Below are 26,567 nucleotides of genomic sequence, written 5' to 3'. Positions count from 1 at the left end.
TGTGGGTTTTATTCTTGGCCTCACTCAGTTGGTTAAGGATCTGGCATTGCCATGAGCTGTGGTATAGTTTGTAGATGCGGCTCAGGTCAGGCATTGCTGTGGCTCTGATAGGCCAGCAGCTGCAGCTCCGATTGGGCCCCTAGCCTGGGAAGTTCCATATGCTTCAGGTGTGGCCCATAAAAAAAAAAAAGAAAAGAAAAAAAAAAAAAAATCCCAGGACCTGACCTGGATCACATACACTTCCCTGAACCAATCTTTTGATCAAAGGATCCAGAGCTCTCACTTTCCAGGTGATGTGAGCGCAACAGCAAAACGAGGGATGAGTCTCCAATGAGATTTTGTGCACTCATAGTGAAAATGATGTTTGAGTTGAATTTTAAAGGATAAGCAGGAGTTAATTAATAACAAGGGCCTTCATCAGTGGGTAACGTTTTGTAGGTGAGTTCAAAGCACAGAGGCATAAAATAGCTTGATGCTTTCAAGGAATGGTAAATAGCTTAATTTGATAAGAGCAAACACGGGTGGAGTGGTAGGAAAATAAACTAGAGAGATAGCAGAGTGTAAATATGAAGAGCCCTTTAGACTAATCAAATAGGGTACACTCCATCCAGAAAGCCCTGGGAAGTCTATGTAGAATTCCTCAACTTAGAGCTTTCTCCAGATATATGCCCAGGAGTGGGCTTGTAGGATCATATGGTAACTCTATTTTTCTTTTTTCCTTTCCTTTTCTTTTTTTTTTTTTTTTTTTTGCTTTTTAGGGCCGCACCCGCGGCTTATGGAGGTTCCCAGGCTATGGGTCGAAACGGAGCTGTAGCTGCCAGCCTATGCCTCAGCCACAGCCACTCGGGATCCAAGCTATGTCTGCGACCTACACCACAGCTCATGGCAACACCAGATCCTTAACCCACTGATGGAAGCCAGGGATAGAACCTGCAACCTCATGGTTCCCGGTCGGATTCATTTCTGCTGAGCCACGATGGGAACTCCTATTTTTCATTTGTTTAAGGAATCCCTATACTGTTCTCCACGGTGGCTGCACCAATTTACCATTCCAAGCCTCTTGCCTAGCTTCGGGTGGTTCCTTGGCTTATCTTTGAGACACATCACCCTGACCTCTGCCTTCTTCACATGGTTTTCTCCCTGAGTGCGTGTCTGTTTTGCTCTTTCTAGAACACCAGGCATACTGGATCAGATCTCACCCAGTGACCTCATTTTAACTTGCTTATCTTGTAAAGAGCCTATCTCCAAATAAGGCGACATTCTGAGGTACTGGAAGAAGCAGAGACGTCAACACATGAATATTTGGAGGATACAGTTCAGTGCATAAGGTATCATTTCTAAAATTATACATTCATTATCAAAACTTTAAAAGTAGACATTCTCAAAGGGAATTGATTTATTTCTAAAAGATTTGGCACCATGTTGGTTTGTAAAGATCCAGAAAGTAACACTATTGACATAAAAGACCTGGAAGCAGAATAGTCCACAATGACAAATGCCTTTTCAGACTAAATTGAAAAGAGTTCTTTCCTAATTTGTAGAACTTAGCAGGGAGGCTGGAGTAGAGAAAGGTGCTATGAGACAAGACCTTAGACACTGGCATTATATAAACTTTCCACCTATTGAGTCTTCTCTGCACACCTACCATTCATCCTCCTAGCAGCTCTCTGAGATGGATATTATTATCCTCACTTACAAATAAAGATGCTAAGCACCCCTTCCAGGCTATCTGAATGACTCTAGGTTGCCTTTGGTAAGCAGTTGGGCTGACATTTGAATCCAGTCATCTCTGACCACAGATCATCACATACACCATCCAAAATAATTCTGCGAGTGCTGGTCGAAGACCAAGTGTTCACCTTTGAAATGGGTCCAAAAGATGCTGGCCAGTGCACTGTCCAAAGAAGCAACAATCCTCTTCGGGGAGAACTGTGAATACCCTACAGTGCCTGATATGTTTGCTACCAAACAGCAGGTGCTCAACAGACAAAACCTTTGTGAGGTCACTGCAGAGCTGTAATTCCTCCGATACCAGATTCATTTCTTACCGTAAGAAAGTAGCATTGTCTCCAATTGATAGGGAGGTTCAAGTGCAGGTTCCGTAAATATCCTCCTCTTGAACTTCTCCATACTCAACTCTGCCTGCTACAAATGCCCACTGGTCCATCAAAGAGTACTTTCCCATGAAGATGCAGCTACAGAACTTCAGCGATACTGTTTTGCATTCCAGCCTCCACAGATTCTATTCCACTGTGTCATTCAGTTTGTTGGGAAACTGCTTTCATTTGAAGGTCTCCATTGAGACAACAGACAGCCACCCATAGATGCTAAGAGGAGAGTGGACTCTGCCTTTAAAAGCACTGATTTTCATGACCTCCATGGGTGGATAAATCATTTTGTCGGTCTTCCCAGAAGTTCTGGATTTTAGGTAAAGCCAAAATTTTACAGCTTAATAGAAGCATTTGTTACCCTGGCAAGATATACAGACCTAACTTAAAAGGGCAACTGCAATAAAACGCTGAGGAGCAAGACAGCCTAGGTTGTTTCCCCCAGATTCCCATCAGTTACAAACACCAGGAACAAGTGGAATTATTTCATCTTTCCTGAGGGCTCTGTGATCAGAGGTTTAGAAACTCAGCCCTGAATCTAGAGGGGAGAAAGTTTCTACAGTGCAGGGAGATCTGAATCAGACTTGGAATTACAGAGCCCAGGGCTGAGGCCAAACATTTCCCAAGATTTGTAACATTTCCCCTTCCTCTGCCTTTAGATGTTATTGCTTTAATCCTTTTTTTACATCAACTCTGAATTTGTCGAGAATTCCCTTATTTTATTCCCAATGATAATTGAAACTCCTTATTCTGAAAAATTTTGTAATTGGCTCTTTTGATTTTTCTTAAAGAAATAGAAAATGCATCAATCCCCTCTTCCCCTCCCACACATCCTCATCTTTTTGGAAGATGTTACAGTGTCCTAGAGGGTTGTGGAAGGGATTGAGAGGTCAATGAAGCCCCAGCTTTGCAGAGACACCTGTCAAGCTGGGCTCAGCGGCTGCCTCAGAGAGATGTGCCCTCTGTAACCCCAGGGGACACGGTACCCACACGGTGTGAGACTCCACTGATCTGAAGCTGGAAAGAGCGAGGGGTTTTGAGGTTCTAAGATGACACAGATGTCAGGGTAGAACTTTCAAACAAGCTAAGCCCCAATTCACCCTGAGCGACTTTGCCTGAGAACCCAGCCCAGGAAACTGGGCAGACTGAAAACATGGAGAGCAGTCAGGCCGATGAAAAATGATCCTCGAGATCAAATTAATGCTTTAAACACGACCTGAAGTGCGCCACGCTAATTTGGATCGGGCCAGGGACATGGCGATGGGCTGAGGTTCTCCTGTGCAGTACCCAGACTTTGAGATTTCGATATGACCAGTACCGTCTAGGAGGGAAGGGAACGGACTAAAAGCCAAATCTTTGGTTGCTTGCTCCGAGGTGGAGACAGCCCAGAGGGGGGTTACACAAGGTAGGATCGAGTCCAAGCGGGCCCCCAGCAAGGCGAGGCGCGCGCCGGAAGGAATCTAAGTAAGAGTTTAATTAACTCTCCCCGCCCCCGCCCAAGTCAAAGGAAAAGAAACCCAAAGAGGCAACCCCCAAATCGTTTGATCAGAGGAAATTGGGTTTGTCTTTTCCCCCCCTTTCACCCTTCCTGTCTTTCCATCCATCAGAATGGTTTGTTAAAAAAAAAAAAAAAAAAAAGCCTTTAAAAGGGGAGGGGGCCAGAGGAGACGACCCAACGGCACTTGAGAACCTGGGTTGTGCCCTTGCGAACTTCGTGCAACAGATCCCTGGCGCCCAGCTCAGCCCTCCCGCTGCGCCAAGCAAGTCCTGCTCGCCGGGCCTCCCCGCGCCCTCTGCAGCAGGAGCCGGGAGCAGATCTTGCCTCTCGTGGCCGAGCAGGGGGCGCGTGGGCGCGCGAGCGTCCCGGATCCCGCGGCGGCATCCGCGCTCCGCGTTTTCTCTCGCGCCGGGCTGGCGGCCGAGGGCGGGGTGCGCGGCGGCGCGGCGCGGGCTGGGCTGCGGGGCGCACTCTGCCTGCAACCCAGCGAGCGCCGCCTCCCGCGGCCGCCGCGCCCGACAGCGCGCCCCGGAGCGTGCCCGCCTCGCGCTGCCTGCACTGACCTCCGCGGGGGCGCCGCGGCCGCCCCAGCCACGTCCCGGGCTCCGGATGGTTCGCGTCCTGCCCACCCTCGCCCGCCCCTGACTCCGTGGACTGCAGCTCCGCAGACCCGCCGCGGCGCCGACGACCGTCTAGCCGAGTCCGGCTCCCTCGCCCGGGTGAGTGGGCTCCGCAGAAGGGCTACGGGTGCGGCGGTGGGGGGCGAGCGCGCAGGGGAAGGGCCGGGCAAGGTCCGCGTCACTGCGGGGGGTCATTGGCACCCAGGCTGGGTTGGTGTCGCAGAAAATGGGGGAGATGGGTATAATCGGCTTGTTGGGTTGTGTAGACAGCGAAAGCAGATACTGGGGCTGCAGTACCAAGAGGGCTTCGGATAGGCTGCACGCACGGCTCCGGTTTGCTGCATCACAACCAACTCTTGATTCTCTCCTGCGAGGAAACCCGCTCAGTGGCCCCAGAGTTAGGGCTCTGCGGGACGCAACGAGGCCAGGAAGGTTGGCCTGTGTCCGCCGCTTAGGATCGCCTGTCACCTACTGGCGTCCGCGGGGAGGGTGCCGATTCTCTCCTAAGGCTCTGGGGGAAAGGACCGATTGCTTTTTGGCTGGGGTGCACCAGCTCCCCGCTCCCCTCCCGCCCCAGCAGTGGTGTTTTCTGAATGTAACACGGATATGGGAAAGAATGGGAGCGTCTTCTTCCCTTTAGGGAGAAAAAGTTGAAGAAATCAGGCATGTTAATAATTAGCAGGACCGGGACTCAGGATGCAGCAGAAAGCTGTTAAATTTACATTGCCCTCTAAGAAAAACAAACGGCATCGCCGGCGACTATTGGCAGTGCGGTGTTATTCTGGGGACTTTGGGAAAATTGTCCACAGATTGTCTTGGGGAGGCTGAAGAAGGAGGTGGGGGTGGGGGAAGGATGGCTGGCTCCGCAGAGTTCCAGCTTGCTTAAGGAGGACTCAGAATCACAAGCCAAACACGTTTGGTTGCTGATTTTGAAGAGTATGGGAAGCAGCTGTTGTGGCCCTGAGCAAGGTGAGGAAGCCAGCATGGGAACTGCCTAAAGGAGAAGAGCCTGTGAGGCTCCTGCCTCTCCGGAGGAGTTCAGATGCATCTGTGCTATAAAAAGCGTGGGTATATATGTGGCTTTTCCTATGGCTTTTATGAAGGACAAGGTGTAGGTAATGAAATTCTGTGTGTGCCTGCGGTACAGTTTTGCGAACCTCCCAATTTGAATCAGTACTTCGGAAGGCAGTGTCTGCAGCCGACATTACATAATTGATGTGGTTCCCCATCAGATATATTTTTTAATATGCTTCTGGAGTAAAAGGAACGTCCATCTGTTACTTCAGACAGACCCAAGGTGTAGACCGGTGAGGGTCGCTGCATGTTTGCCCGGTCTGGCTCCAGATGTGTGAGCTCAGCTGTTGCCTGTCACTTAGGTGACAACTGGCCTTTTCCCACTAAGCCTTTGCTGTCTCCATTATCCTCAGTGAAGTGTCAGTGTTCAGCCGCCTTCTATTATCAGAGTGGACTCTAACCCCTTGGGAGGCGGCAGCCTTGTTTGACCATCCCCAACAATATGTCTGTTTTCAGACTTGGAAGGGAAAAGGAAAAAAAAAAAAAAATCCCATGACAGCAAGATAGATACATTTGGAATTGAGCACCAACTTAATCCAAAGATTCTGTTTTAATCAAGACAGTTCTGGAAGGATGACGCAATATTTGTCAAGGCTTTTTCTCTGGAACAATATTTACTCCCACCAGGGGATTTTAAACTTAAACAGCAGCCATTTATCTTGCTGTCTGGTGGGGCCCGGTTCGGCTTGCCTCCATGTGGTCCTAGCCTAGGTGGCTGGGCCTGGCCTGGGATGGGAATCTGTCATTGTAACCCAGCTGGAGCCTGAAGAAAGCAAAATACAGCACCTGCTGGTACCAGGGGGTTTCTAAATGCCATCATCTGGTGAGTCAGGAAACACACAAGATATTTTACAAGCTCTTCCAGAGATGTTTATACAAAGGATTTAAAGGTTAACAATGCATTGCTCCCCGTATTAAAACAAAAAGGTGCTGGAAATAAATGGACGTTACTCACAGTTGAAAGTTAGCACACTTGCTGATGAACTTGAAAATCTGTGTTTTGATAAGCCATGGCTAACAATAGTGACTCTTTCTTGTGAATAAGCCTAGGCAGGAAGGAGGTGGGGGCAGTTTTGGAGGACTCGTGGCCTGGGTGGGACATAGGGGTAGCCATATTGACGTAAGCGACTGGGTTCTGTAAATTAAGTTTTCCACCCTTAATTTGGTACTAATTAGTGGTTTATCACCGAGTGGGCCTGTTGGTTCACAGGTTTTTAAAAGAAAAGAGATGTATTTCACTCAAGTGGCAGATTCAATCAGTTCTGCCAGCAATGCCAATGAAATCTAAAAAGTTGAATCATGTTTTGAAAATCAAGGATTTGTCTGTATAATAAAGGAGATTGCAGTGAGCCAGCTTGGGTCACCCAAATAAAATCTAATATCAGCTGGGGCGGCAGGGGAAGGCCCTTATATGGTTCAGGGCTAAACTATGGTTGAGAGTTAGATGTGGGTAAAAGTCTGGTTATTCCTAATGTCCTGTCCTGTAATAACTCTGAAAAGACGTAAAAGAAGAGAGGTTACAATTTAAAATTTCTTAAGCTAGAATTTTAAAAAGGAAGCTGAAATCTAAGTTTCAAAAAGTGACATTGTCAGATACAACCTTTTGTCATTACCTGAAAACCAGAGAGGGTGTTTGTTACAAGTGATTTTTCATAATACTCATAAAATGGAACAAGAATTTTGAAAATGATTTCCCAGTAGATAAGTAACTCTTTTAGTGATGTATACCTATAGTTTGGGCTTTTCATTTTATAGGAAACAGTTTTCAGGAAAGATTGTCATTAGTAGTGTTCTAGTTACTGCAGTTAATTTTCTGGTTAAAGTAGTTTACAAAGAGCAAAAATGTCCTTTTAAAGAAGGAAAGTAGTTAAAAAGTCAAAGTGATTCTCATATGTGCATGAAATTTTAAATATGCCAATAGACCACCATAGACTCCTTCCCCTTGGGAAAAAAAACCTATCTTTTTTCCTCCAATGTTGCATAAAATAGTGGTAACTGTTTAACTCTTAAGTGTGAGACTCTTCAGTTTTCTTAAATGCAGGTATGATTATTTCACAAGAAGGAGGAGTTGGGAAAATGAAGCGTTGTGTTGCTTGGTTGGTTGGTTGGTAGGTGTTTTCGAGGAGCCATTCCTGCCTTTCCTTCTGGTCACAGGATAATTGTGCACTAATATCATGCCTGGATTGTGCACTAATGTCCTAAGAAGGTTGGTGCGAGCGAACAAGCTGGATGAAGAAAGTCTAGCAGTCCTGGCACCAAGTCCTGCATTGGTGCAGTTCCTCGAAACCTCAGGCAGCATGTGGAGCCAGAGCTGAGTGCCAGGACCTTCCGGGCTCTTCCACCTCTGGACACACACAAGGGTTGCACCTGAGCACCACCAGGAACCAGTACCCAACCTTCTCGTTCATGGCCCTGCAGAACTCATGTCACAGAGGTTAACTGTGTGTGTTGGTAGAGGAACGTCTTGGAAGAGTGGAAGAGGCCTGGCTGGAACATGCAGAGGGACCCACCTGCCTCCCTGTTCCCCTCACGCCCTCTCTCCTGAAGGAGGGCTGGTGGGAAGAGACAGGCTTTACAAGTTGGAGCACGCTGATGTCATGACACTTCTGGCAAGGAGACAGGACAGGATAATCGGATCCTTTTCCTGAGTGCCAGAATGACACGATTTTTCCAAGAACCATTCCTGAGCCAGGGGTCCACTGACTCGGACTATTTCCAGGTCCCTCGGGGGTGGGGGAGGAGGGATCAGACCTCTCAAAGAGAACGTAATATTTCTTCCTGTGTCTCTGTTGCGTGCGCTTGTTTAGACTAAACTTTAAATGCATTGTGGTCACATTTGAAGGGACCTCTCTAGGAACAAGAACAATTGCCCAGCCTGAACTGATTAGACCTTTCCAGATTCATTTCCCTGGGAAAAGAGATTTTCAGTGTAAAAATGACAATAAAAATGGCAGCAAGGCAGAAGCCAGTGGAAACATTTTAAAACTTAGAGCTGTAAACTAGCAAGCAGCTGTCATTTGCCTTGACTTTGTCCCACCTGTCCCTAATTTGGTCCTAAGAAATCCTAAAAAACAACTGACCAATTCACCCGCACTTGCCTTTTTCTCGCTGGTAGGTTTTGGGCAAACTCTCCGGAGAGAAGCCTTTCATTTCTGGTGGATTACACACTTGGGGGTGGGGGAGAGTGCGGACTGTGTTATTTCAGTTGTTAGAGTACTGAAGTCAGGGACTCCTTTCTAAGAGTTTTGTCCCAGTTGTTGAGTGGTGGCACCGACCAGCTTTTGCTCTGTGCACGCCTTGCTCCGTTTGCTTCTTGTCCCATTGGGCCTCCGGAAAGAAGAGTTGTCAATAATCCACTGAAAATATTGTAGTCAGATGCGGCCAGTAAGGGGACCCCTCGATGCAGCATGCTCTCACTCAGCTGCCCTGCTTTTATCCCAGGCGAGATCCCACAGCTCACAATTAAGGTCTTTGACTTGGGTAACAATTCTGTTTGAAATGTTTCCAATTACACACAATATTGGCGGCATGTAGCAGCTGCATGCCAAAAAGCTTTTCCAAGTGTGTTCCAAGAATCAGGCTGTGATTGCTTTTAATTTAAATAAAGGCTATTTGGTTTCCTGTGAAGTTTTTTATAACCACCTTCCACCACCACCACCCCCCTTTTGTCACCTTTCAAAAAAAAAAAAAAGTTGATATGAAGTAGCCACCACTTAATGTGATACAATATTGGCCCTGGTTTCCTAGGATGGCTGGCTTTGCCCAAGCATGAGGACTATTCCATAAAGGAGAACTTAGAGAACCACTGTGCAGCAGTTTGGGTTTCCCCAAAGAAGAAAAGAAGGAAGGATGATCTGATAGGCTATTGTAAGTAGCCAATGTTTCCGAATCTTTCCCCCTCCTTCTTTAGGGATCTGTCCTTATAATTATCTTTTTTGGTCACTGAAGATTGGATACAGTGTCTTTCCTTCACATCCTTCTATTTTTCTTTTTGTCTGCCTGTGAACATGTGTTAAAGACACATTAAAAGCATAGAGAAAATTCAATACAAATATTCTTAAAACAGAAGAGTTGGGTGGGGTGCAGTTGTAGGGAGCCAGTGAAATAATTTCACCATTCTACAGTAGCCAAGCCCTCCAGATTGCCCCCTCTGTGGGCTTGAAATCTCTCAACACTGAAACCTTTGAAAACGGTAGTGGCTTAAATCTTTTAATAGCTACCAGATATACTTATTAAATCTGAAAATAAAATATACACTCTCAGGACTCCGAGTTACAGGGATTAGTTACAGGACTGAGGTCGGGGTGGGAGGAGGTTCTGTTTCCAGGATGATTTGTTGGCCCATTTGAAATATAACACCTAGAGCTAGAGGGTATCCAGTAGCTGAGGTGCTAAGATGGTCCTAATTAAGGCGTTTTCACTTAGGCCCTTTCAATCCTGGCAAACACAGCTTATAGAACCTAGTGCTTCTTTGGGTCACGCAGTAGTCGACTTGCATAAACGCCAACATCTCTTCTGGCATTTGTGGAAGTCTTCCATCAGGTAATAAATAGCACTATATAATCCAAATTTGTAAATGCCATGTTTCATGTAGCCCCAGTAGAGACAGCGGAAATTAACCCGGGATGCCAGGGATCTTTGTGATCTGGAGGTTCGGTTACTGCCTCAATGCAAAAGACTGCCACCAAGGAATGTTGGCCTTTGAGCCAAGCTAGAAGGCGAAGGTTAGCCTTAGGAAAGCAGCATACCTTAAGAACTGCCCACCAGCCATCCCTCAGATTTGTCCTTTCTCCCTGGAAACTTTCAATTAAGCAAATCTTCTTAGAGGAAGTTTGCTCAGTTCGACATAAAATGAGGTTTATCTTGCCTTACCAGGCGAGCACCCCAGCCTGCCCATTGCGGTAGTGACACAACCCACACTATGGTCACCATGGTTCAAGGAGAAATTCTATAAAAACCTGCTTCTGTATTGGCCAGGTCCTCTGCCCCGATTGAAATACTGTCTTCCGGATCCACACACACACACTCACCCCTCGTGTACTCCTTCAGCCTAATAATAGCAAACGGATTTAAACCATGTCAGAGTTGCACCAAAGGCATTTGTACTTCTTTTTTTCGTTCTTTCAGCTTCGTGATAGGTCAATAATATGGCATTCTTCTGAAGACACTCATAACTCGTTAACTGTAGTGGATGTTTCTAACTATGTTATTTACATGCTTGAAGACTCTAAGTTCCTTCATTGGGACCTGAAAAAGAGCCAGATAGCGTGGCATTTTGCTTTGCTCTAAAACAGCGCTGCCGAACAATTTAAGGAACTGTTAGATCTTATGTAAGAAGACTGCTTAGTGCTCTTGTTTTTTTTTTTATTTTTTGTCTTTTTGCCATTTGTTGGGCCACTCCCCCGGCATATGGAGGTTCCCAGGCTAGGGTCCATTCGGAGCTGTAGTCACCGGCCTACCCCAGAGCCACAGCAACGTGGGATCCGAGCCGTGTGTGCAACCTACCCCACAGCTCACGGCAACGCCGGATCGTCAGCCCACTGAGCAAGGGCAGGGACCGAACCCGCAACCTCACAGTTCCTAGTCGGATTCGTTAACCACTGCGCCACGACGGGAACTCCTGCTTAGTGCTCTTGTGTTGCAATACTTTGTTATAATGTGTGTCCAAAGGAGACAGGCATTTGAAATTCTTCTGTGACTATGTAACTAGTAAGTATGTTCCGTGCTTGAAGTATATGCATGTTACATAATTTTTAGAAAGAGATAAAGTTAAGGCTGAAGTGCATTAGAGAATCACAGGTGTTTCTTGTAAGAAACTACACATGCTTCATAGGAATTTCGAACTCCTTTCTGATGCTTAGCTTTGTTCATCGCAAGGATCACATGAATAATTTCTTTTGAGTTGCCATGGTTCTTATTTACACAAGCCTTGAGAAAGGAGCTGAAGTGATAAATAACTTGCCCCCCTCACCCAGTTAGTTCTGAAATGCTCTAGCCTTTAATGTTTTTGTGAATGTGAAGGGAGGGAATAAAATACACAGAGAAGATGTTTGTGTTTAACTGACTTAATCATATAAGTTCCCTTTGTGGGTCTTCTATAAGCTTAAACAGCTTGTCAGGCTAATAGCCAAAAACATGTCCTCAAGTCCTGCCAAACGTGTTAAAAGCAGACCAGGCTTTCTTCATATTGAGGTATTGGAAACATATTTTTAACCTTCTGAATTTGAGGAATAAACCAGAAAAATCATCCTCTTCTTCTAACCCACAAAACCCCAAAATGATTATTCATGGCAGTGCCAAAATGAGAAACTGATAGGCATAAGGATATTTGAATGGGAGCAGCTTGACTTGGCTGTTGAAGCAGGAAGGAACCGGGTTACTATGGTACGTGATGGCTCTTTGTTTGTTGTTTGTGTTGCCCATACACACTGGCTTTTTTACTTTGGTTCCGTAACTTTGGGTTGAGTAGTTGTCCTGACCAAAGCACTTATCCTGTTTCTTGAGTAGAGATTCAAGAATCATCAGTAGTGATGTGGCAGGAGAGTGCAGAACTGGATAGTTTTTCTACCATCATTTTTCTGTAAATCAGAAAATTTGGAACACAGTCCAATAACTGTGTGATTTTGGGTCAGCCACTCAGCCTCTCTGGGCCTTGGTTCCCTCATATATAAAGTGAGGGAACTGAGCCAGATCAGTGCATATTAACCAAAGGTTTGAGCCATAAACACCTATGGAGCTTTTTCAAAATGAAAATACACAGAGATTTTTAAGGCAGGAGGCTTGGGGTGGAGTCTTGCACATTTAACTTGGAAACGCTCCTCAAGTAATTTGATGCACAGCTGTGGTTAAGAGCCACTAAATTAGATGATCTCTGAGATTTCCTTCCAGTTCTAAAATTTTATGTTTCTAATCCTTCTAGGCTGAACATTTTTCCTTCCTTCCTTTCTCTTTTGTTCATTCATTCATTGATTCTTCATAGCGAATGTTGCCATCAAGAAATAGACGTCATTTTTAACCCAGGTCCAGGAAATTGTGTGTTCTGCTCCTGTGAGTGGACAGTGATAGATGTGAGCCAGGAACCATGTTAGTTCCCCGTTGCACACCCAACGCCTAACACAGTGCCGGACTCACAGTGCGCATGGCAACTTCAGAGAGCCCCCCAGAGTCAGGAAACTTTGAAAATGTGATGTTAGTGATTTTAAAATACTATTGTTAGCCTTCTGTAGTGTAAGGAGCATCAATATAATGTTGTCTGCATGAAACTTGTATAATGTTGCAAGCCAATGTTACCTCAATAAAAGATAAATTAAAAATAAAGTAAGGAGTTCCTGTCGTGGCGCAGTGGTTAACGAATCCGACTAGGAACCATGAGGTTGCGGGTTCGGTCCCTGCCCTTGCTCAGTGGGTTAACGATCCGGCGTTGCCGTGAGCTGTGGTGTAGGTTGCAGACGCGGCTCGGATCCTGCGTTGCTGTGGCTCTGGCGTAGGCCGGTGGCTACAGCTCCGATTCAACCCCTAGCCTGGGAACCTCCATATGCCACAGGAGCGGCCCTAGAAAAGACAAAAAAAAAAAAAAGTAAAATAGGAGTTCCCATGGCAGCACAGCAGAAACGAATCCAACTAGGAACCATGAGGTTGCAAGTTCGACCCCTGGCCTGGCTCGGTGGGTTGAGGATCCTGCGTTGCCGTGAGCTGTGGTGTAGGTCGCAGACGCGGCTCGGATCTGGTGTTGCTGTGGCTGTGGTGTAGGCCAGCAGCTGCAACTCTGATTCGACCCCTAGTCTGGGAACCTCCCATGTGCTCCATAGCTCTAAACAGCAAAAAAAGTTTTTAAAAAGTAAAAAAAAAAGTAAAATAAAACAGTATGCTCAATATGTTTTGTCAACTTCCAGACACCTTTCAGGTAAAGTACCTCCAGATTTCAAAGAATAGGTATAATTGTTCATCTGAAAAGCAGCATAATAAATCCATTCTATCTCTTATGTTTCCAGATCTTCGAGGTACTCTATCATGTATTGATTGTATTTTTTCGCAAGTTACCAGTTGGTCTCATTGCTTTCAATGTGAAAGTACTTCACCTGAAAAAGTATCTGGAGGTTGACCAAAAAAAAAAAAAAAGATACCAAGCTTATTACTTGAAAATGTAACTAACATAGTATGAAAAACTAACATAGTTTATCCTATGAAAACTATAGTTGGTCAGACGTTTCCTTATCTCTTGGTCTCCTGCATTTGTGGAATAAATGATTGACCGGTCTTCTGCTATCACCTTTGTGTGTCACTTTAAGAAGTATAACCCAACCAAATCACTGTACAGGTTTCAGAGCTTATCTGACAAATTTACAGTGTCATTACAATTTTAAGTCTTATTTCAAAATATTTTAAATTACAAAGGTCAAACAATTTAAAGAGATCTTTATTAATACAAATTTCTTAATAAAGTGTGCTTGTGTGTAATTAAGCTCTTTGTTCATTTTCAACAAAAGAAATGCCAGTTTGCATTTTTTTTAGATTCATGAAGTAATCTTTAAACTAGCTAATTATAATTATTTTTTATAGCTAGCAATTATGTTGGATCCTTTGACAGACAAGATTGCACATCATGTATTTCATAACATATAAAGTGCTTTAAAACTGTCTATATCCACAGCGTGTGTGTATATGTATGTGTGTAGGTATTTATCTTCTAGGTAAGATAAATCAGAATATCTCAATCAAATAGGAGAAGCACATACTCAGTTTTTCTCATCATAGCTATGGTGCATCTGAAAGTTTTCTTGGCAAGTGCCGGAAATTTCTTGGGTGCATCATTTTGTGGAAATTGATTAAAAGAGCTCACTGCCCATCTTGTTTCTGTGCTTTTTTCCTTGTCTTTCCTGTCATTACTGTAGAACATAGACTAAATAAAAAGAATTTAAAGCAGTCCGTTTTTCTGCTGGCTGTGTCCACATAGTAGGGACAGAAAGGAGAAATTTGATACGTAGCTGGGTTCCTTGATTTTTGTTGTCGTATGTTGCCAGGCTCGAGGCGAGGAAGGGTGGTGTTTTCTTTCAGAAGAGCTTTAAAAACTCACCGTTCTAAAACCTGGATAACTGTCCAGTTTCCTTTGAACTTTTTCACTGTTTAGGCACGGACAGTAGCAAAATCAGCCCGTGTCAGCCTTTTTTCCTACTGTGTGCCCATTGCCCATTCAGCGAACAGGGCCTCGGAATGGACACTGGCACCTGAGTTACCTGCTTGCGTTGTTTGCACAATGTAACTGGAAAACTCTCTCTTAGTCATGACATGAAGAGAGACGGCTGTGAGGCATGTCCGTCAGGAAAAAATTAAGTAGTCACCAAGCAGGGTTTCGGGATCATTGGTGAGAAACTGAAGGCTGGTTCCAAGTCTGGTGTAAGCCTTGCAATTTGCAGGTGCCACTTCCCTGAACTTTCACAGCTCATCTCCTTGGTGGTGCTGGACTTCAGGCTCATAGAAAAAGACACGTGTCGGTTTTTCCAGGTCGGCTCATGCCTTTCTCCAGCCTTTCAGGTCTCAGCTCAAAAGTCACCTGATGGCAGGAAGTCCTCCTTGATCACCTTCCATAAAAGAGCAGCACTCCAGAAACCCCCTTCCCTGCCTCGCTTTTCTCCATAGCACTTGCCACTACCGGGCAGGTATTTGCCTCTTGTAGCTACTTATTCCATGTAGAAATCTCAAGGCCGTTTTGTCTTTTACCTTATCCCCAGTCTTAGAGCCATGCACATAGTAGGTGCTTAATGAGTACCTGCAGAATGAATGACTGCCAAAATTTAGGGAGCTTCTCACTGGAACACCCCTTCCCCAGTCTAAGAATACATATAATACTATGCATAAACAATTTGGAGTTTTATATTCTTATTCTTAGCCTAGGACTCTAGAGTTAGCAAATGACCACCCACCCTCGTTTCACAGGGTAGGCATTTGTGGACCATTTAACTGTTACATAGAAGAGAAAAACAGCAATCAATATTCTGATTTGTGTTTTTTGCTTTTTGTTTTGGCTTTTTTAGGGCCACACCTGCAGCATATGGAAGTTCCCAGGCTAGGGGTTGAATGGGAGCTACAGCTGCTGGCCTATGCCGCAGCCACAGCCACAGCAACATGGGATCTGAGCCCTGTCTACAACCTACACGACAGCTCACAACAACACTGGATCCTTAACCCACTGATTGAGGCCAGGGATTGAACCTGTATCCTCATGAGTACTAGTTGGGTTTGTTACCACTGAGCCACAGCGGGAACTCCCAAAACAGGTTTTTTTTTTTATGTGTTTTTTCTTTTCTTTTTTTTTCTTGTTTGGTGGATAGTGGGGATTGGCAGCTACAGGGGAGTTTCCTCATGTATCTGAATAAAGCCAGAGAAACTAAGTGTGAGGAAAGAAACTGATCACATAGGCCTCTCTTCTCTCTACCACAAAGTGGTCAATGATATGTAACTGCATAGCCATATTAATGGAAGTAAGATTAAATATTCGTAACAAAGAGGCTACGTGACTGCCCTCTTCACAGTGCACGCATGCTCTTCTGTAACTTTAAAAAAACACATTGAGGCAGTATCTTCAGACAGACTTGCAGTGTTGCCTTTTAGGTTGAAATAAGAAGGATGGTGGACTGTCTTTCACTTGAGAAATCCTGACAAATTCCAGAGATGGAAAGCTAATCCTCTAAGTGATTTCAGCCAGCTTAGTAGAAAACCTCGTTGCTTGAAATTATTATTTTAATGTCTCATTTTCCAGGACTAAATTGGCAGTGAGTCAGCTTTCCTATTACGGAGCTGCACTAACTTATTTGTCCAGAAATGATCAGGTTTTAACTTGGGGGTTCTTGACTAACGATAAGGCTAATACCTCTGAAGTACACAAAGTACTTTGGGATTCATCTCATTTAGCTCTGCAGCATCTTTATGTAGAGGTCTAACCAAGGTTATCCCCAGTTTAGGGTTTTTTTTAATTTGCATTTTTAAATTAAGGTATAGTTGATTTACGGTGTTGTGCCAATTTCTGCTATACAGCAAAATGACCCAGTCTCTCTCTCTCTCTCTCTCTCTCTCACACACACACACATTCATTTTCTCATATTATTCCCCATCATATTCTGTCCCAAGAGACTGGACACAGTTCCCTGTGCTGTACAGGAGGCCCTCATTGCCCATCCATCCTAATTATAATAGTTTGCAGCTATTAACCCCAAACTCCCAGTCCATCTCACTTCCTCCCCTCTCCCCCTTGGCATCCACAACTCTGTTCTCCATGTCTGTGAGTTTGTTTCTTTTCTATAGATAGGTTCATTTTTTGCCATTTTTAGATTCCAGATATAAGTGATATCATATGGTATTTGTCTTTCTCTTTCTTACTTAGTCTGAGAATCTCTAGTTGCATCCATGTTGCTACAAATGGCATTATTTCATTCTTTTTTAAGGCTGAGTAGTATTCCATTGTATATATCTTCTTAATCTATTCATCTATCAATGGACATTTAGATTGTTTCCATGTCTTGGCTATTGTGAATAGTGCTACAGTGAACATAAGGGTGCATGTATCTTTTTGAATGAAAGTTTTGTCCAAATAATATGCCCAGAGCGGCATTGCTGGATCATATGGGTAGTTCTATATTTAGTTTTCTGAAGAACCTCCACACTATTCTCCATGGTGTTTATAACTAAGGCAAGGAGGAGGAGGAAAGAGGTGCCACCCCTGCCCTGACCAGTCTCCTGTCACTCCAGTTTAGTTTTTAACAGGAGAAGCTGCCTGTTAGTTCAAGATGCACCCTCCTAAGGAGCTTTGGTTTGGTGGTTCCTTAATAAATCCATGAGGATCGGGTTTGATCCCTGGCCTCACTCAGTGGGTTAAGGATCTGGCGTTGCTGTGGCTATGGTGTAGGCCAGCAGCTGCACCTCCGATTCGACCCCTAGCCTGGGAACTTCCATATGCCACAGGTGTGGCCCTAAAAAAGAAAAAAATATTTTTTAAATTAACATTTTATGGTTCAATTTTTTGAAGGAAAAAGAGAAAAGAAAGAGGAAAATTAGCAAGCACTTGTAATTTATCTAAAATTTTTTGATATTTTATTGTTTTGTAACTATCACTGTTTATATTTGTCTCATATTAAATGCATTTAGATAATTATAGCCTCAACTACCAACTGGCATGCAATCTTAAGTCATTTAATTTCTGGACTTCTTACTCACTCTGTGCCTTAGTTTCCTAAATGATAAAATGAGAGACCTGATGACCTTTTAGGCTCAAAATTTCCTTGACTCTAAAACACTGGATTTGGAGGCTCTAACTTCAGGGGGATTGATAATAAATGGAGTTGACGTTCTCATCATCAGCATCACCTGCGTCTTTGACTAGACTTACTTGACAATCTATTCAAGGAGATCCCTTCATGGCTCAGCGGTTAGTGAACCCCACTAGGATCCATGAGGATGTGGGTCTGATCCCTGGTTTTGTTCAGTGGGTTGGGGACCCGTCACTGCCATGAGCTGTGGTATAGGTCGCAGACATGGCTCGGATCCTGCATTGCTGTGGCTGTGGCACAGGCTGGCACTCGTAGCTCCAATTTGACCCCTAGCCTGGGAACTTCCATATGCTGCGGTGTGGCCTAAAAAGCAAAAAAACAAATTAAAAAAAAAAAAAACCCAATCTATTCAAAATTATTCCTGTTCGCTAGATGCAACTCTTTAAAATGATCTCTTTATTCATAATTCGGTGTGGCCAATTCAAAATTCAACAGTAGCTGTCTTTTAAAGACCTGAAAAGATTATACATTTCCCCTTACCAAAAGTCTGGTTTAGTAAGTTACATTATAATTAATATGAGAAGGTTAAAAAATGCAGTAATCTTAAGAGCAAATGATTAATCTGATTTAGTTACAACCACGGCATATTTATATTCATTCTAAAAGTTACAAATGTGAGTACAATGTTTATACATGGGAAATGTGGAAATTTTATAGAAAACTCTAGTATGTTCACTTATGTAATCACATGTGATTATAATTTTGTTTAAAATTTGTGTGTCCATTGACCAAATTGGAATTAACTGGGGGAGGTTTAGCAATGGTTTGCTGAAAAACAACAGTAGCCCACCATCCATTTTAGTTGCCTTCCTAATATTTTTGAAAACCGTAATAATGTCTTCCCCACTCTCCCAATAAAAGTTGGTGTAAATACTCAGTAAATGGTGAAACTCTCTGTGTATTCATCTTAATACATGTTGGCATATGTCACCATACCTACTGGCCTGGGTGTTCCATTTTTGTAACTCTGTGATTAATTAAGTCAATAACTTTTAAGCAAATGCCCAGGCCCTTGGATCGTAATCACATCTGATGGGGCTGGGCCTGAAGCTGCAGACAGCCCATGGGGAAGGAGGGTACCGTTTGTATTCTATCTCAGAAGCCGGAGTTTGTGAGCTCTTCACAGCCCTGAGCCCTGGCCCATCTCCCAGCACAGTCGCCAGTGACCCTAAGTGCTGTTCCACTAGGAAGACTCTATAAATATGACGTTAATAAGCACCAGTTTGAATCTGGGTCACCTCAGGCATGCCTCAAGGATCAAACGCTATCAGATGGTAGTGCGGGGTGTGAACCGTTCCCAGGGAAGGCAGTCCATCTCTTAATGACACCTTTGTGGGCCTTCTCAGCAGCCCGGTAGAGGGTGGCATAAAAAGAAAGTCGCATCTGCTCCTTGGTGTGGAGGCCAGCCCTCCAGGTTACAGTTGGCACACTTTTGCAGAGAGGTTTTAGGAACGGGTCACAGCGGTTTCTGTTGTTCTGGCTCCTTAGATGGATATACAGAACCTTTTATCTTTTGCCTCTTTTCCCCACCATTTATTGACTTCAAAGTGACAGTACCTATCCATTGCCACCTTTCCTCTCCTCTGAAGAGTAAGAAGAAATTGCGTGTACAGAAGCGTGTTAACCATCTCATGTTCAACCTCCCCATTTTTATTTCAGTTTGGGGGCATCATTTTCACTTCCACACACGTTCATTGAACCCTGAGGTTCGCCAGGCACTGTGTTAGGCTCTGGGAATACAGACGTCTAATACAAGTGGTTCCTGGCTCTGAAGAGCTCACCGTTTTGTTGGGAAGGAAAGCCGTAAGCACTGAGCTATGAAATCCTGTGAGAGAGGCAGGCCTAGAGAAATGTATGGACATGGTAGTGGCACAGAGCCAATGGTGGGAGTCATTTGTTCTGTAAATTGTTAAGGAAGGCCCCTCCCAGAGAGGAGTCAATGGTCAGCTTGGGTCTTGACGATTGAAAAGGAGTTGGCTAAGCCATGAGAATTGGACAGTGGCTCGTTTTACGCAGAAGGAAAACTGTGCCGAGGCAGGAAACGTAAGACAAACATGATGCTCGCTGAATTTCAGATCTTTATGTGTGGTTCTAAGATTAATTATGCTCTTAGTCATGGACTTATTGCCACCTTTACAATAGCTCGGTGTCAGTCAGAAGTAAAAGATGAATTTTGACAACTGTAATTGTGACCCTGTCTTTTTGACTGTAGTTGACTTTAAGCATCTGAATAAGGGCTCTCTAGTCTCCTCAAATATTGCATTAACCTGGCCGACCCACCAGGTATTTATTTACACTTGTGACTTTTCATTGTTATGTTGGTACAATCTAAATTTATTTACGCTTCAGTTTCCCTGCCAGGTTTCAATTTCAGCCTCAAGTGTTTAGACAACATTATACAATAAGTATACATTACCCTTTTATGACATCTGCTTCAGTACTGGAAGAGCCTGCCATGAAAGCTCGTGGTTGGATAGAAACGAAGCCTGAATGTCACCAAGTGGCCTCCAGATGTGTTTTATTGTGTTGGTATCTCCATTTTGTTTTCATAAAACTTTTTTTTAAGTTTAAAAAACCTTACCAAGCAGGAACAGCGGACAATAGACTCAGAGGAGATGAACTCTTTTCTTCATTTCCTGATTGTTATTTCTTGATCTCCTGTTAAAACTGTGATTCAGCTGGAAAAAACAACAACAACAACAAAAAAAACCCATAACAACATAAAGTATCCTACTTTTTTTTTCTTTCCATTTTTGGCTGCCCCACAGCATATGGAATTCCCAGGCCAGGGATCAGATCTGAGCCTCAGTTGCAACCTAAGCCACAGCTGTGGCAACACAGGATCCTTAACCCGCTGGGCAGGGTCGAGGATCGAACCCGTGTCCCAGCGCTCCCAAGATGCCACCAATCCCGTTGCACCACAGTAGGAACCCCTAAAGTTCCCTACTTTTAAAAAGCAAATCCGTGTGTTTGTTTTTCAAAGATAAGCTTACTTCTTAAGTCGGAAGGCCCCGCTGCGTTTCAATACGTGATTCTTCAGTGTGGCAGTATCAAGATTATGATTAAATATCTCTCAGAGTTTCTGCTGTCTAATTGTTCACTGAGCAGTCAGTCTGTTTTCAGGCAGTCTGGCGTGTGATAAATATTTTGTAGCATATGCAGCTGAACATGCCAATTTCAAAGGGCTTTACAAGCTTTAATTAATTTTCACAACAACCAGATGCACTCTGCTTTATTGATGAGAAGCCCACAGACAGTGGAGTTCAGAACGTGGCCCAGATTCCCCCAGCAAAGTGATTTATAAAATTTTGTGGGTAGCTGAACACCTTTCTCAAACACAAGCTCACGCGGAACTCCAGCATGTCGAGTAGGACGGCTCGTGTTAAGAGGAAGAAAGGGATTTCATTGTAGGGCTTCCAGATTTAGCAAAATAAAAAATAAAAACAGGAAAACACCCAGGATGCCCAGTGAATTTGAATTTCAGATAAACAATGAATAGTTTTTAGTGTAGGTGTGGCTCAAATATTGCATGCCCCTAAGAAAATGATTTGCGGCTTATCTGAAGATCACCTGTAACCCTGCATCCTCTATTATACCTGACAACTCAACGTTTGTGTTCATAGCCCTGCCCTTTCAGTGCCCTTGTCTCTTCCCAGCCAGGGGAGGGTCCTGGTTCTTGCACACAGTTTGAAAGCCACAGATAGAAGAAATCTGTCCAGATGCTGAGAGAGAGGTAACAAAGCATTTTTCTTTTCCGTCCCAGTTTCAGAAATATCACCACCTCCTTGTCTGTGTTAAAGAATCCCCATGGTCATGTGTTCACTGCTACCTATGATCAAGGTCAAGAATGAGTGCCTTGCTTTGCCTTTCTTACTTCTTAGGAAAAAATACTTGAGTTTCTCCACCTGTGGGAACAATGTTTTTCAAGTCACCTGCTTGTAGAGTCAGCAATTGAAGAGGAAGGAGAACTGATGGTAAATTAGGAGTGCACACTAGCCAATCAGAAGTGCAGAGTCCAGGAGTTCTGTCGTGGTGCAGTGGTTAACGAATCTGACTAGGAACCTTGAAGTTGTGGGTTCGATCCCTGGTCTTGCTCAGTGGGTTAAGGATCCGGCGTTGCCGTGAGCTGTGGTGTAGGTCGAAGATGTGGCTCGGATCCCGCGATGCTGTGGCTCTGGTGTAGGCCAGTGGCTACAGCTCTGATTAGACCCCTAGCCTGGGAACTTCCATATGCTGCAGGAAGTGGCCCTAGAAAAGGCAAAAAAAAAAAAAGACAAAAAAAAAGTGCAGAGTCCAAACATACAGAGAAAAATGGATGGGAGCTTGTGTGCCTCATACTAAGGCAGCCCAAGGGGGAGGTGTCTGGCACGGGCCCATCCTTGTCTTTTGGTCTCCTTGGCATGTACATCTTTTAGTGGTGCCGGCTTGAGGGTAACACCCATTAAAGTAATTCCATTACTTTGCTCCATTATTTTAGAGCAGCCCTCAGGTTATTACTCTCATTTCTCAAGCTGACTCCTTTGTGGAATATTCTTACTTAGTTGGCCATTATATTTCTCCCTGAAACTGAGTACAGTCTGATTAGCCATTTAGTCAGAAGCCATGAAACGTGTTTAGGGTGAAAGAGCCTGCAATGCTCTAAAAACTCTCTGGATTAACTGATGAAAAATCTTTTAAAAACATGCAAGAAATAGAGCACCTTCTCCCAGACCTATGGGCCGCCAGGTGCCTTGAGTTGGATGTCCTGCGTGGGTGCCCTGCCAGCTCTACCTGAAGTTTTTGTATCAGCAGAATGCTGGTATTGGTTTATTTCCTGATGGGTAGATTAGGAATGCATACGTTTTAGGGTGTTTTGGGTCTTCTTTTCATTTTTTCCAAAGTTTGTGCTATAAGTGTGTTACTTTTATATTAAAAAAAACAAGTGTTAGTGATATATTTTAAACATTTCTTGGGGGGAGCTCATAAATGTGTGTTTAAATGTTCTAAGTATAGATGATTACATTTAGAATGGATGAATGGTAAGGTCCTACTTACAGCACAGGGGACTATATCCAGTCTCCTGGGATAGATCATGATGGAAAATCATATTAATAAAAGGAATATATCTACCTGTATGACTGAGTCACCTTCCTGTACAGCAGAAATTGGCACAACATTGTAAAGTATGAAGTTTTATATTTTAAAAAATGGTTATCAAGTACAGATGAAGATCATCTAGAATATGTTTATTTGCTAATGTTTATGTATCTTTGGAGGTTAATTGTAATATGAAATCTACCCACGTTGTTCACACTTAAAATTTATCTCTCATTCATCCATCTCTTTTATTCATTCAACAAACACTTATTGAAGAACTATAGACATATTCTTATATAACACAAGAAGGGAGGTGATGAATGGAAGCAGAAGGAAAGGGGGATCCAAAGATGTGACCCACCCACTCCATCCTTCTGGTGGATCTGGGCTGGGCAATGCGCTGATGCAGAGGAAAGATACTTGGGCTCTGATGCTCAGTGAGCAAAAGTGAATTTTACGAGGCTGTTTGTCATGTCCGTACCTAAAGACCCGAGTCATCTGAGTCCTGCTAAGGGTTCATAATCTTGCACCATGAAAACAAGGGCAAGCTCCTATCCCAGAAGCTGGATGTGCAAAGCCACCAGAATCCTTGCTTGGTTCCACACACAAGGCCTGGGATCCCAGAGTTCATCTGCTTCTCACCACTCGCTTTAACTGCAGGCTGGGTTTGTGCTGGATGGTTTCACCCTCCCCTCGGCTGGTTTTAGGGATTTGGATTTTGACCAACTATATGGTGTAAGCTACATGGACATTTTCTTTGTTCTTCTAGCTGCTTTTTGAATTTTCTTGGAGGAGGAAATAGCCTCTTCATAAAATCCCTTTCACTGGTCTTTTTTGTTGATGCTGAAACTTCTATACCAAATCTATTATGTGGAGAAACCCAAAATATTTGTTAGTTTTCTTTTCTAATATTAACACATGCAGAAAGGATCTTTTCGTGACCTTGTTTCTCAGTTCAAATAGGCTATATTTTACTATGCATTTTTCAGTGGCTTGAGGAAGGTAGAATATGACCGGGGATTTGCATGATGAAACCTAGGAAATGAAAGCTTTCGTATTTGCTAAGACAACTTTGGGGTCAGGGTTAAATTCACACAAACTATTGTATATTAAGTTAATCTAGTTATTGTTATTAATATGTGAATGCTTGTGAAAACACTCTCCCAAATATACAGGATAGTTGCTTTTTTTTTGTCTTTTTTTTGCTATTTCTTGGGCCGCTCCCGCAGCATATGGAGGTTCCCAGGCTAGGGGTCGAATCGGAGCTGTAGCCACCGGCCTACGCCAGAGCCACAGCAACGCGGGATCCGAGCCGCGTCTGCAACCTACACCACAGCTCACGGCAACGCCAGATCGTTAACCCACTGAGCAAGGGCAGGGACCGAACCCTCAACCTCATGGTTCCTAGTCGGATTCGTTAACCACTGCGCCACGACGGGAGCTCCCCGGATAGTTGCTTTTTAAAATAGCTAAATATTTTCTTCTTGAAATTCCTGTTGTGATGCAGAGGAAACTAATCTGACTAGGAACCATGAGGTTGCGGGTTTGATCCCTGGCCTCGCTCAGTGGGCTAAGGATCTGGCATTGCTGTGAGCTGTGGTGTAGGTTGCGGACATGGCTCAGATCTGGTGTTGCTGTGGCTGTGGTAGACGCTGGCAGCTGCAGCTCCGATTCGACCCCTAGCCTGGGAACTTCCATATGCCACAGGTGCGGCTCTGAAAAAAAAAAAAAAAAAAAAAAGGAGTTCCCATAGTGGCGCAGTGGTTAATGAATCCGACTAGGAACCATGAGCTTGCGGGTTCGGTCCCTGCCTTTGCTCAGTGGGTTAACGATCCGGCGTTGCCGTGAGCTGTGGTGTAGGTTGCAGACGCGGCTCGGATCCTGCGTTGCTGTGGCTCTGGCGTAGGCTGGCGGCTACAGCTCCAATAGGACCCCTAGCCTGGGAACCTCCATATGCCGCGGGAGCGGCCCAAGAAATAGCAACAACAACAAAAAAGACAAAAGACAAAAAAAAAATTCTTCTTTATTTTGACTATATTTTTTAATGTTTATGTAATAATTTCCAAGAACTCACTGAATATGGAATTCTTAAGATTGCACATTTGGATTTGGAAAGCCACTGAAATAAATATGAAAGAACTTCTTAACGATTTATTTTACTTATGAGTGAACTAAGTGTTTTCTAGAAAGAGAAATATGGGTGCCATTCAGAATTGCTTAATCGTAATTCTCTGAGCTGTTGACATCAACTCAATGTCCCGATCATTTGAGCTGCTAGATGGAATTTTATCTAAAACCAGTCCACTTTGTTCATACTTTAGGACTCCCGTGAATTTTGTCACAAACTCGCTTCATACCCCATTTGGAAGGCAGCCACTCAAGCATGGAATGTGAGAGTTGTTTAACAGTGCATGGTAAAACTTAAATAATTTATGACTATGGAAGGGAACTGTGTCCAATCGAAACCTCCAGGGTAATTCAGGTAGGTGGACATAACCGCCCAGGTGTTTTGGAACTCTTCCAGTTCCCACTGGCTCATGAGCTCATAATGCTGAGATCTTTGCCATGTGCCCCCCGCCTGAGTTTACTTGTCCATAAGCATAGTGCCACCGAACATCCTGCTGGGACATTGATTTCACATCGATTCACAGAGGAAAGTCTTGGGTTACCCAGCGACTTGTCGGGTCCATAGCAGGTGTCTCTGTGAGTCTCTGATTTTGGAATCTGTGCTCCTCAGCTCCTGATGTAGTCTTTCAGCTGTACCAGCCAAAACAGAATTTCCAGCGCCATCATCATCTTAAACATGAAACTTGCTGAGGTTACATGTTTCCATTATTGATCCATCTGTTCTGGGGATGACATCACCACAAAGGAGTTCGCCTGTCTTGTGTTGGAGGGTCACGTTTAATTCCCTAGGTCAGCAGAGGGTAATAAATGACTGCTTTTTAACTTCACGTCCTGTGCCTTACTTTTTCTCGAAGACGGCTGAGCAGTAGTTTCCTTAATCTTACGGCACTGCTGGTGCCATAAGAATGCCATACGAGCTGAAAACGCTTCCTGCTGTCTATCGAAAATCTGAGTTAACCAGTCCAGTAAGTTAAATGTTTTTCCTCCGTAAACTGACTTGCTCACAGAAAGCCTCTGCATCCAATAGGAAGGAAGGAGGCACTAGATGGCAGTCTTAAACTTGAAGTGACCTTCCTCTTAAAACAGATGCATCACCTAAAAGCAGTTGCTTCTGACAGACAGAAACAGACTCAGAGACATAGAGAACAGACTGGCTGCCGAGGGGGAAGGGAGAGGAGTGGGATGGACAGAGAGTTAGGGGTTAGTAGATGCAAGCTACTCCATTTAGAGGGGATAAGCAATGGGGTCCTACTGTACAGCACAGGGAACTATATCCAGTCTCTTGGGATAGAACATGATGGAAGATAATATGAGAAAAAGAATGGGTATATGTATGACTGGGTCACTTTGCTGTACAGCAGAAATTGGCCCAGCATTGTAAATCAACTATCCTTTAATAAAATAAAATAAAAGCAGTCACTTCTGTTCCCAGTGAACACAGACTTGAACTCTGCTTTATAAAAATTGCACATCTAAGGGTATTCTGAGGCTTGTTATCACACTCTAAAATCTTGCTTTTGATATGAAAAAGCATTCCATATACAGATCTTCCTCACCCTAAGGGTTATGTCCCAATAAACCCATTTTAAATTAACAAGACCATCACATTGAAAATGCATTTAGTACACTTACCCTACTGGTCATTGTAGCTTACTTAGCCTGGCCTACCTTAAATGTGCTCAGGACACTTAGCCTACATTTGGGCAAAATCAGTTAACACTATGCCTGTTTAATAATCAATCAC

General features: G+C 43.9%; 1 protein-coding gene across 2 annotated transcripts in view; it reads left to right on the top strand.

Moving 5' to 3' along the window:
- The first annotated feature begins 4,121 nt into the window (after nt 1-4,121).
- Nucleotides 4,122-26,567, top strand: part of PRICKLE1 (prickle planar cell polarity protein 1) — a 120,980-nt gene continuing 98,534 nt past the window's right edge. For both annotated transcript variants that reach the window (XM_047788003.1, XM_047788002.1), the window contains exon 1: nt 4,122-4,325. The gene's annotated coding sequence lies outside the window, so the exon portion shown is untranslated. The remainder of the gene's footprint in view (nt 4,326-26,567) is intronic.

The sequence above is a fragment of the Phacochoerus africanus genome, chromosome 7 (assembly GCF_016906955.1).
Source record: "Phacochoerus africanus isolate WHEZ1 chromosome 7, ROS_Pafr_v1, whole genome shotgun sequence".
In the NCBI taxonomy this organism is placed as follows: Eukaryota; Metazoa; Chordata; class Mammalia; order Artiodactyla; family Suidae; genus Phacochoerus; species Phacochoerus africanus.
The sequence above is the reverse complement of the archived record's forward strand: the minus strand, read 5'-3'. Positions and strand labels throughout refer to the sequence as shown.